Source organism: Beta vulgaris, chromosome 7 (assembly GCF_026745355.1).
Source record: "Beta vulgaris subsp. vulgaris cultivar EL10 chromosome 7, EL10.2, whole genome shotgun sequence".
NCBI lineage: Eukaryota > Viridiplantae > Streptophyta > Magnoliopsida > Caryophyllales > Amaranthaceae > Beta > Beta vulgaris.
This window is the reverse complement of record NC_079208.1, coordinates 23,260,108-23,272,621: the sequence shown is the minus strand read 5'-3', so window position 1 is coordinate 23,272,621 and position 12,514 is coordinate 23,260,108. Positions and strand designations below refer to the sequence as shown.

General features: G+C 33.9%; 1 long non-coding RNA gene across 1 annotated transcript; it reads right to left on the bottom strand.

Annotated features, from left to right (window-relative positions):
- Positions 1-9,301: 9,301 nt before the first annotated feature.
- On the bottom strand, positions 9,302-10,130 carry LOC125492055 (uncharacterized). The gene is made up of 3 exons (XR_008970098.1): positions 10,064-10,130; positions 9,867-9,965; positions 9,302-9,791 (listed from the first exon to the last, which is right to left on the bottom strand). It is a non-coding gene; the product is annotated as an uncharacterized LOC125492055 (long non-coding RNA).
- Positions 10,131-12,514: the final 2,384 nt, after the last annotated feature.

Below are 12,514 nucleotides of genomic sequence, written 5' to 3'. Positions count from 1 at the left end.
CTAGCAAGGGCAAGTAAGGGTCGAACCCACGAGAAATGGTATTAACCAAAGGTTCAATAAGCTAAGTCGGGATGAAAAGGATGGGAATGGTCACTAAACTAAGTCACTAAATGGAAACTAAAAATCTAAAGGAACTAAGGTTCGGGATACACCACTCAAAATTCCATGGTCTCGATTAACAATCAAACTATCATAAATTGGGGTAGATAAATAGGGGAGATTTCCTAAGGTCCAAGACTACTCTTTCGACCTAGAAAGGAGAGCTAATCATGAATTTACGACCAATTCTCATGGCGCAAACACAAAATTAACCATTAAAACATAATCACGGAAATCGGTAACTTCCCTTATTCAAATTCCCTATTCTCATGGTTCTTTAATCAAATGGTTTAGGAGGAGTCCTCACTTAAATTCATCTCTCGATCCTTCGTTAAGGAAACTAGAAAAACAACCTAAGTGATCAATTGAGGTGATTAGCTAAAGCACCTCTAAACCAACAATTACCCAACCCTAATTAATCAAGTCATTAAGCTAATTTAAACCATGGGTGATTAAGAGGGTTTCACCAAACCAAAGGGTGAACTACTCACAACTCATACTACTAAGCAAATTAACAAACATTAAGCTAATTAACAACTAAAATAAGCAATAAAAAGGTGAATTAAACTAATTATGGGAATGACATGGTGATTAGACTAATTAACACTAATTAACAAGAAAACAACTAATAGTGCAAAAATTAAGTGAAAAATGAAAACTTGCTAAACAAGAAAATAAATTAGAGCAAGAGGAAGAAAGTAGTTATCAAAGCTTGATTATGAAAAATTAGAGCAACAAACCAAGAAATGAAGAAGATATGGCAAGAACAAGATAAAAGTTGTTTGTGAACTAGAGCTAAAAAGGAGTAAAAACTAAGCTTAGGTAGCATCTTTTGCTCATCAAAACGAGCTTTCCTTTTATAGGCCCCCAAAAGCAAGATGAAATAAAGGCCTAAAACAGCCCCCTTAAAACAGAGGAAAACAGTCAACTTTGGTAGGTCATGACCCGTACTCTGGGTCACGAGTCGTGACTTACCCACTGCCTAAAACGAACTCAAAACATCTGGAAGTCACTACTCGTGTGACAGGTCACGAGTCGTGACCTGCTGCGCAGCCCAAACTAAAACAGGCATAACTCCCTCGTCTCTTATCGGTTTCGGGCTTATGAACAGTCGTTGCGAAGCTAACGAGAAGGGCTATCACCTCCAATTGGAATCGCTGGTAAAAGTCGAGTGATATGAAAGTTATATCCATTTAAAATTGACCTATGCTCCAAAGATGCACCAAAGGGAGCCAAACTTGCACTTGAGCCTTGCTTCACACTTTGGGGTTGAGACTCACGACTGGTGTGATGGCTCACGAGTCGTGTGCTGCACACCTTTGTTTTTGCTGCTTGACGAAGGTCACGACTCGTAACCTGTGTCACGAGTCGTGAGTTGATTCCTAGAACGTCCTGCATATGGTTCTGAAGATGTCACGACTCGTGACCTGTGTCACGAGTCGTGAGTTGCTCTCTGGATCAAGTTCTGAGGAGACTCACGAGTCGTGACCTGTGTCACGACTCGTGACCTTAAGTCTGCTACTGCTTCTACTTCTAAAAGCTCCAAAAATGCCACAGAAAATGGTACGAAACCCAAACAAAATCGAGCTGCAACCAACACCAAACCAAGACCTAACTAAAAGCATAAAAATGAGCATAAAATCTTAACTTTACATAAAAAACCTCATCTTTCAAATAAAGTCTAAAAGTAATCAAAATGTTACAACAATAGCTCGAAAACAACAAAAGTTAAACTAAAAATGTCGCTAAATTAACGACCGAAATTGGACTTATCAGGCCGGTAACTTGAAATTGACCTGAACATATTGTAACAAACTGTTATTGTTATTTACTGGCAAATCAACCTTTATTGAACTGAACATAAACTGAATTAACTTGTAACAAACCTGTTAATTCAATAAACTGGACTGAATTGAATTGTAACTAGACCGTCGCGTAGTTTAATCTGAAACCTGAATTGAATTTAGTAGCTCGTAACTTGAAATTGACTTGAATTTAATTGTAACTAGCCTAAATTGACATGAAAGTAGTAATTGCTTTCCAACCTTATATTAATTCATTTATATAGATTCGATTTATCAATCCAATTTAATATATATATATATATATATATATATATATATTATATATATTAATATATATATATATATATATATATATATATATATAGGGTAGTTTCAGGGGAGCATACGTCGCGCCACGCAGGCAAGACTTTTGTTATTAGCCAACCAGATCGCAAATAATTGACTGTTTTGGATTTTTCAAAAATTCAAAAATTTATGTTGTGCCACATCATAAATATGAAGAAGGTCCCACATATGTATAATAATAGATTACGTAAAAAAAACCACATATAATAGATTACATAAAAAAATTAGAATGTATAATATTAAACTCTAATCTTTTAGAAATTGTGTTTTGTTATCTTTTAAGGAAACTAGTAAAATTACATAAAGATAACATCGTATAATAATGCATAATAGATAGAATAAATAGATAAAAATAGATTAAGATTACAATAATATTATGTAGAATTGATTTTATGAAAAAAGTTTACATTTACTATTATACTCCCTCCGTTTCCTAAAGATCTTCCCTCTTTCTGTTTAAGGGTGTTTCCAAAAGATCTTCCCTCTTTTGCTTTACTCCTTATTTGGCAAAACAAATTTCCCTATTTACCCTCTCATGTCACTATCATATGGTCCACCATTACATTATTAATTCAATTTTACTCCCTTTCTCTCTCCTACTTTAACCCTTTTTATTTGTTTATTTATCTTAACCCCTTTCTCTCTCCTACTTTACTCACACCATGCCCCACACAACTTGATTTTCCTTGGTATCTGTAGGAACAGTAAGTGGGAAGATCTTTTGGAAACGGAGGGAGTAAGAGAATATTAGATTACGTAAGAAAATAAACGTTACATATAATATAAAAATGAGAACTTTAGAAAAATTTTCTGTTATCTTTTAAGGAAATAGTAATATTGCATAAAAATAATAGGATTGCAAATAAACAAAAACCTAATCATCTAATTCTAAGATAATAGACAATAACCTAATCATCAGATAATCAAAAATGTCTTATAGAGAATTATTAATCCCTTGCAACCCTACCATTCATATTTACGTGAGTAAACCCATATTTTCTTTTTTCCTGGGAAAATTAAATTATGATTTGAAAATTTAAACTAAAGAGGTCTTTAAAAAGAAAATTAAGAGTAGTAATAAAATTAGATGACGTTAAAAATCGAATAAGTAAAAATATAATTCTAAGATAATTGGTTAGGATCAAGTAAAAAAAAGACCTTATTAAAAAAATTTAAAAATTATTTGATTAATCCTCTTCGAATTAGGATTACTTAGATCTAATGTCATGCCATTTTAAAAAAACTAAAAAAAAAAAACCACATCAATGCATAATACTTTAGGATTCAGTTTTACCATTTATTGTAGGAGTACCTATAATTAATTAGAAGAATTGTCACAACTCACTTACAATATCCTTGTCTTCTATAAAAAAAATACATAAAAATATCAAAAAAATTCCTAATTTTTTATAAGTACAATTATTTTAATTCTAATCTTTATATTATGATATTAGATAATAACATATCCTAATTTTGTATCAAAAGGATCCCTACAAAAAAAAAGCCAAAACAATTGATTTATAGATTAACTTGAATATTTTTTCTAATATAATTAAAAACTATCTAATTTATAGCCCGTGCGTCGCACGGGTTTCAACCCTACGACGTGCCACCTCAGCAAGATGACAATCTAGACCAATAGAATTGGTGATAATTAATTTCTTTTAGCTTTAAAATTTTAAGATGCCGCATAAGATTAATTGACCAATAGGATTAGATTAAGATGCCACATAAGAACAATTGGCCAATAGGATTGAGACCAATTACTTTTTAATTTTATTTTACATTGGATTGGAAGTTAAAAAGATAAGATGTTAATTTTATTAATTTTTTTTTATTATTCTCCTAATCCCAATCTAATTATTTCTTATAAACTACTCATACATAATTTATTCTTAATATTTAGTATAAGAATAATTTTGTTACGAAATCTTTAATAATTCTTTAATCATTAAAATTAAGATCCATATGTCATGTATTTATACAAAAGTATAATTAACCACAATTAACTCGAATATTTTCTATATTCATATATGTACCTATTAATTTAAATATTTTGAATTTTTGGTCGATGTTTTTACATCAAATAAATACCAAAATTTTGAAGCATATGGCTTGCCATTCAAGATATTGTCTTCTTTAGACCAATTAATTTGAAGATAATTAATTTTTATATACAAGAATATGATGAAAAATATTTCTAGAATAAAAAAAAATCCTATTTGAGACTATGATATTTCTGATTTATTATACGTACTACGTAATCTTTTTTTATTCTATTTTATTCACATGTCTTTCTCGAGTTCGGATTCTCTAGAGTTGGATTTGGTAGAGTTGGTAGAGTTTTGAGAGTGAGGGTTTTTTAATATTATTTATTTTACCGTCATTTTTAATTTGTAAATTTATGCAGGATCAATAATAGCCATTGATTCTTTTTGAAGGGTCTGGATTTGTTGAAATCTATAAAGTTGAAATCTAGAGGATCTTGACCCGTCTTTCCCTGTTTCGTTTTTCCTTTTCTCTTATTTTTATTAGGTTTTCTAATACTATTATTTTTTTCCTATATTATTTCTATCAAATAATATTAGATTTTATTTTTATAATAAAGTGTAATTCTCAAGAGCATACATGTAAACAAACAATTGTAAGCACGCACCATATACGCAATGATCAAACCAGTAAGATTATGACGCGTTATGTAACAAATTAATAAACCAATCATTTATCAGATTTGGAAAGAAAGACAAATAATCTTAACTTATATACATAATCTTTTTTCTTCCTATTTTATTCACATGTCTTTCTCTCTTCCTTTTTTTTTCCTTATTTCTTATTTTTATTAAGTTTTCAAATGCTCCATACTAGGCTATTATTTATTTCCAATCTTATTTCTATAAGATACTATTAGATTTTATTTTTTTTATTTATACAATGGAGTATTTTTCGAAAGCATACAACGCCATGTAAACATACAATTGTAAGCAAGCGTCATATAAGTAATGATCAGACCAATGAAATTATGATGCGCCATGTAAGCTATTAATAAACCACTCATTTATTAGATTTAGAAAGAAATTTAGTAGATAAATAATCTTAACTATGAGTAATATATAATTATTGATTTATTATTGAGAATCCTAAGACTAATGCTTAGCTTACCTTAGAAATATAATCCTAATAATTATTAATAATGAGACATATAATACCTATTTGTTGCAAAGAGTGTACCAAATAAGGATCAATAACATGTAGTCCTTAACAACAAGAATATGATTCAATTTTAGGGAATATATTTATTAGAGTTATCCCACGAGACAATGGCAATATTCCCAGGCATAGATTTATGTCAATTTATTATAGTTGAAAACATTGGAAAAATATGATTTAATACACAACAATACTATATAGTATGCACAAATATTTATACAAAATATAATTTAATCAAAAATTTGACACAACTCGTGCATTGCACGGGCTTCAAACTCTAGTATAACATATTATGCACTTATCAAATCCTTCCACACTTAGCTTTCGATCGCCCTCGATCAAAACACGACAAAGCTCTAAGCTAAATTTAATGCAATATTAATTTATAACCACCTCAAAAATAACTTAATAGAATCTATCAAACTAATAACTAGTTAAATAAGAGACTAAACCATTTTAGGTTAGCTTTAAAAATAATTAGTGAAAACATTTATATGTATAATGGGGAGTTTCAGGGGAGGATGTTGCGCCAAGTAGGCGAATTTTTAGTCCTGAGCCAATCAGATTGAATAAGAATTTTTGGGAATGGAAACTTTAGATTACACCTATATTTAAAGAATTTTTGGATTATACAAGAAAAGGATTACATAAGAAAATAAGTATTACGTTTAAAAACAAATAGAGATTTTTTAAAAATAATTTTTTTATTAGATTAGATTAATGTAAAAAGATAAGTAATTTTTTTTCTGAAGTAATAGGATATGATAAATTATTTTAAAGATTAAGGTTATTTTAAAAAAAAGATACATTACAAATAAAAAGAGAACTTTAAAAAAAATTAAAATTAGGAAAAAAGAGCTACTATATGATTACGTTAAAAAGTCAGGTTAGTAAAAAAAAAATACTATTGTTGTAGGATAACAGGTAACGTTAAAAATTTGTTCATAACATTAGATTAATGTAAAAGAGATTTACGTAAAGAGATTTAAGTTAAATAAAAGAGAACTTAAAAAAAAGATTAGGAGAAGAGTTTACATAAAATATCAGATAAGTAAAAAAATTACTCGTATTTTTCTAAAGTAATACGATAGGATAAACTTTTGTTAAGATTAAAATAATCTTTTTAAAAAATATTACATTAGAAATATGAAGATAACTTTTAAAAAAATTAAAATTAGGAAAAATCTACTACTCCTATCTGATTCCGTAAAACAATTATGTTGGTAAAAAAAATATACTCCCTCCGTAACATATTAATTGCAACAATTGAATATTTTATCTCTCACAAATAATAGCAATTGTTGCAATTATTATATTACGGAGGGAGTACTTTTTTTTTAGGATGATGGGTAAGGATAAATTTTGGTAAAGATATTACTCCTACATTAAAAAAATCTCTTTAAAAAAATTATATTTTAAGACAATCTATTTTAAAAGATATTATAACCAATTTTAATAAATTCTTATCGTAATCCTAATATGCTTTATATATTTTTGACAAATTAAATTACAATATATAAAACCTAAGGCAAACTATTCGATGCATCTGATGCTCAATAAGTTATTGTGCACCAGAGGTATAGTACCCTTTTTGGTTGATATAGTACCTTTTATTGTAAATTACTATATTAACATATAAGGGTACTATAAAGTGTCACTATTGGTTACCCCCGTACATGTTTGGAGGATTCCTTGTTCCATATGGGATGCCTCCGTTATAACCGGAGTTATGAGCACCCGATACTGGATGAACATCACCAAACAAGTCATTTCACCCATAACTCTCCTGCCCTCAGCGGTTGTCTGGTGGCGATTGAGCCATATATGGGTAATTTGTTTGGTGGGAAGTTTGATTCCCAGTTTGAGGGAAATGATTCTGTGGTGGAATCTGACTAGTAGCCTGCAGATTTGGTGGGGCTTGCGCGTTCGTAGCAGATTGAGGATAATCTGCCACATATGGCAGTGCTCCAGCGCCATGGCTAAAATTGCCATAACCACTAGATGTTCCCGCATGGGGAACATAAGGTATTCCCACGTGGGGAATAGGACATGTCGAAGAGGACAATAGGTGAGGGTTTGTTGGAGGAAGAGCAGAAGAAGAAGGTACAGGTCCATTAAGGTTACAGCCTGACTCGCAACCTGAACTTGAGCCAACTTCTCTACCCTGACTCCGATCCCCTCCATTGGTGTCAAGGGGAGGGAGGCTCCTTGACACTGTCTGAAAGGGTGGTCGGACCATGGGTTCAGCCATGCTGTTTGGCCTAGGATAGCCCAACGGAGGAATCTCTGTCGGGTTCTCGTCAGCCATTCCTGAACCATTAGCAGATGACGTACTCATCAACTTATCATTAAGTTGGTTGTGTTTTTCTACCAAAGGTTCCAGCCTAGTAACCACCTCAGTCGCCACTGACTTAGACAATGCTACATTTGTGGCTTTTAAAGTCTCGTTGATATCCAATATAACCCTATTCACTTTCCTGGTAACCGTTTCCCGAATATGTGAACCGAGGCTTTGCAACTCAGCGGTTACCACTCGAGTGGTTTCCTGAATCATGGCACGGTGGAGGTTACTAAACTGTTCTCTATTATTTTCTCTCAAATCCTTCATCAGGGTTTTAAAAATATCCACGTATCTCGTGTATGTTGAATTGAGAATGCGCTGAGAAAGAGAGCGGTTTTCCCCATTGTTGAGATGCAACTCTTCAAGCCTTTAAGTATGAGGCTCAGGTTGCTCAGATAGGGCGAAATCTTCTTCGAAGGATCGAACAGTTTCATTATCATCAAGATCTTCCAACAAATTTTCAGGATTTTGATCGAATGAATTTTCATCCTCCTGATTGTTGCCCTTATGGGTGGACCTTCGAGGGGCCACTAAGGAAACTTTCTCAGATCAAAGGGAAACTTCAAAAATCCAAGAACAAACGTTTCCTCCCATTGTGGTCGCCAAAAAACCTGTTGAGGTGACTTTGCACTTCACCAACAAGTCAAACGTCCAATATTGTTTTTTGGTCCGCTAGGGGGATACCCCTCTTCTTACTTATTACACTGGATAACCGCACTAACGTCAAAGCTGACTCAAAGATGTATTTAGGGTCCAAGCACTAAGGAGGATGAGAGAATTGAACTAAGTGTGGAATGACTGATACCAAACACAACTAAACATGAAAAACAAGACGCACAGACCTTCCATATTTATAGATAAAGGATAGGTGTCAGACTACAATCGCATTACAATAAAGGGAAGTTACCTCCATGGTCGCACAATTGGAGGAGATAACTACTTGCTAACGAGTAATCTTGACTAGCCTAATCTACCCTACGCTACGCTAAACTAAACTTGGCTGAAGAGCCAAGTTGGAAAGAAAAGGAAAATAAAGTGCGAAAGGATAGAAAAAGCTGTGATGCTGCTGCTACTGTTGTTGTTCTTCTTGTTGTTCCTCCTTCCCTTATTTATAGACATACTAGATAGATAGATGGTGGTGCGTAGTCGTGGAGATCATGGGTGGTTACACTAGTAGAGAAAACGCAATTTGCGTCGGACGTGAGGCGCCCATTTGCGTCGGACTTCGGTGCGACGCCAAAGCCCTCGACGCAAATGACAAGGAAACGATCTGCGTCGCTCGGGAAACGACGCAAATGGATGAGCTATGTGCGTCGCACCTATATACGATGCGACGCACATTTCCTTCCAACCAGGCCAGCATGAGAAGACAATGTGCGTCACACCTTGGCCATGTGCGACGCACATTGCCCTGCTGCCATGCTGCTGAGAAGGCCATGTGCGTCGCACCTTGGCAATGTGCGACGCACATGGCCTTCTCAGCAGCATGGCAGCAGGGCAATGTGCGTCGCACATGGCCAAGGTGCGACGCACATTGTGTGTAATTTGCGTCGCACTTAGTGCCATGTGCGACGCAAATTGCTCATAAAATTATTTTTTTTTCGATTTTTTCAGATTTTCTGTTGGTTTGTTTACATATTACTAATATTCGATGATTCAAAACTAAACAAACATTCATATTAATAATTGTGAGGGGAAAACTCGGCAGAGTCTCCTTTGTAATATGGATAACCCAAGAAATCGTTGGGAATATATATATATATATCAAAACCTGTTTCAATACATCTCAAATAATCCCAAGCAAGCAAACCAATGTTGCCATATACTCAACCAAAGTTGCAATAATAAAGCAATTATGTACATCTACTACACTTACTACACTAACACTACTTGGCCCTTTCTTCTCCCACGAGATGTTGAAAGAATCGCGCAAAATTATCTTTGATTTCGTTGATATCTTCTATGGTGTATGGTTCAACGCTTTTAGGAAAATCCTATAAATATGTTAACTTAGTTAATAAACTTTAAAATCATATAAGTAAAGTAACCAATTTACAACATATACATACCTTCTTCAAATCATTTGCCTGATAGAGGAAGCGGACGATTTGAAACATGTATTTCATAACGAAATAGCCGCATTCATCTCCTCCCGTTTGTTGAGCACACTACACCACATTGAAATACACATATTAGAATCAAAAAATTAAGAAATATTAAATAGAACTTAAAATGCATATCAAATACAAAACCATAAGAGTTTTACCTTCATAGATACCCAAGACAATTTTGTTGCCTTGATACCTTCAAGGAGCAGGAATGATGTATATGCACTACAACAACAACAACAATGACGTATATGCACTAAGTACTATAAAAGAATTACTAGTTATAAAGTATTTAAAATACATGTAAGAATTATAAGAATTATTAACTTACGTATGCAGCGGTTCCTTGATAGCTAAGGATCTATCTGATCTCCTAAGCGAATCAAATACATATACCTTCTTTGTATAGAGAAAGGACGAGAAGAATCCAATGTTGACTAAAGCATGCAACAAAATGTGATAAGTTCATATATAAAGATAAAAGGGAAGCATACTTTTCAATGTACGAAAGTTGGAAAATAAAGCATACTTTTCAATGTATGGAAGCATGATGTATTTCATATTTCGATTGGCTCTCAATGTCCTTTGCATGTAGTTGATCGAGGCAACTGGTTCATGGTGTAGCATGGTCGCCGAAATCATACTAGGACACATGAAACCAATATTTGCGTCTCCATTCACATCACTATCATCTGACAAAAGCCTACTCTCCAAATATTTATAGTTAGATGCGAATAATAATAATAAATATCAAATTTGATTAGTTTAGAGTTTGAGAAATCGCACATCATAAATACTTGCAAAACGGATACATTAAGCCATTCTCCCGTCAGAAGTTGGAAAACATCTTGTGGGAGAGAATGATCATCTCATCAGAAGGATAGTTGAAGCAGGAACCCCTTCTAACTTCGATAGTAAAAGGCTCATCTGCAGGTTTTTGGCAAAACAAACGATGCATCTCCTTGACCGCATCAGACATATCCTCAAGTGACAGGCTAATCAATGGATCGATGTGCCTATGTGCAGACTCATCGGTGCAAGGATCATTACCAACTACTGTATTATTTTTCTTCTTCTTTGCACCTTCTTTAGGTATATGTTCCTAATTCAAATCAACTTCTTTTTAATTCATATTATATATAAAATAAAGATTGTTTGGTTATTTATATAAATCAAGATTTCTAAGTATATACATTTAGATTTCTTATTATATACTAAATCATAATACTAAACATAAGTTACCTGATTATCTGAAACTAGAAATATCAACTCTTTAGGCCATTCTATGACAGAACCCTCGGCTTGACTGAGTTTCGTGATGAATGGAGTAGAGAGTGGAACTGGAACATCTGCGTAATCCACATAATACTCATCAACACTCACTCTCATGGCAGTCGTAGCGTGTGATGATGACTCCTGTCGTGGATGAACGGTACCCACAGCTACAATGATCGGTCCCGAGACATCCGCTATTGCCAAGCGACATGGAACTTGACTCTTAACATCCAATAAGAGAAAAATGACATTAATTAAGTGTTTTAGAAGCATAATATAATAATTAGAAATATAAAATGACAATATACCTGCAAATCCACAAATGGATCATTGCCCCCCGATTGACAGCTACTAGGAACGACTGGAGTGGAAGGAGTCGGTAATGGAAAACCCATTTGCGTCGCATAAGCCATAAACCTTTGTTGAACCATATCATCTATCTTCGAGTTCATCTCTTCAATAGTCTGCTCTCTAACTCTTTGACTCACTCTAGCCTCCAATGCCTGAATCTCCTCATCATCCATGCCCTTACCCTTGGAGGCACTACCCCTCCGATCAGGACCTCCCCAAACAGATGTAATCCCAATGCTACGCCCAGCTATTAGCACACGCCCAGGTCGGTCTTTCCTCTGCAAAGCACGTGAAAGAGCATCATCCATCCGACCTGGAACAAACTCTCCTTCAGCTTCTTTCTTTTTCCAATCATCCTGCGTTCAAGTTAAAAAAAATCATATGATTAGTAGATCGAAGACAAGTAAGGAGAACAAGAAAAACGTATAAAATTTGAACAACGCTTACAATGGACTTTTATCTTCTGTGTTTCTTCATTAGGAAAGAAGAAATTTCCATCCTTATCTTTTTTCGATCTCGCGAGAAGCCAAGGCAATGTCCGATCCGGCAAGGATGAAATCACTGATGATGTAGAAGAGTCAACAGATGATGCTGTAGCGGAAGGGATGTACCCTCTGCTTTGCCAAATGGGAATCATCTCCGCAAATGATTTTTGGCCCAAAAAATGAGGATGCTTGTTAGCAGCCTGAGAGATTCTTGCTTTTGCACTTTTTGCCTAATAAAGGATTTAGTAACTAGTCAATATTAAAGAACGTAATGAAAATATAATTTCATATTATAAATTACATACCTGGAACTCCTTAGAGCTACATTTTTGTACAAACTGGTCCCATACTCTCGTGTGATGAAAGGATACATCACGTATGGTAGCCTATCATTGTTAGGCCCCTTCCTCGTTTTCGTGATCCATCTGGTCACCAATCTTGACTTGAAATCTCTCCACCGTTTATCACATGTAGTCAAGACATCTCGTTTCTTCAAAA